Source organism: Geospiza fortis, unplaced genomic scaffold (genome assembly GCF_000277835.1).
Source record: "Geospiza fortis unplaced genomic scaffold, GeoFor_1.0 scaffold131, whole genome shotgun sequence".
Classification (NCBI taxonomy): domain Eukaryota; kingdom Metazoa; phylum Chordata; class Aves; order Passeriformes; family Thraupidae; genus Geospiza; species Geospiza fortis.
In genome coordinates, this window is record NW_005054391.1 from 1,212,272 (window position 1) to 1,212,866 (window position 595).

A 595-nucleotide genomic window follows, 5' to 3' on the forward strand; every position below is an offset into this window, starting at 1 on the left:
GTAAATCAGGCAAAAAAAAAGTGGGAGTGGGAGCACTGATCACAAGGATGAGTGTGGACTACAAGAAACAGTGCACTGTCATTCCAGTGATCCTGAGTCGTCAGTCTCATCCCAGGCTGAGATATAGATACTCCATGGCTTTTTCCTTTTTTCCTCTATAATGTCTTCTGCCAAGAAGACCAAGTACTTGAAAAGCTTTTTTTTTTTTTTTTTTTTTTTCTTATGAAAACGGTCTAAGCCAGGAAAATGAACATGGTAAAACCGAAATCTTTGGCTATGTAATACAAAATAGGGCTTAGAAAGAGATTGTGAGTAACTCTTCCCTGTGTTACTTCACGGGAGGTAAGTGTTTTCAGGCTCTGTCTCATTCAGCTCTCATGCCAGGTGAATTTCAGAGTGCGGCTGATCTTATCCTCAGTCCTGCCGCAGGCTTTGCCGAGTTTCGCTCCGCCATGGAACAGCCCGGGTGCGAAGGGCCCCAGGAAGCCTCGCCCAAGCCCCCAAGTGCTCGGGGCAGCGCTGGAGGCGGTAGGGGCTCGGCCCAGGAGCCCGGAAAGCCGAAGACGGAGCCTGCACGGCCTCACCGCGCTGTCAC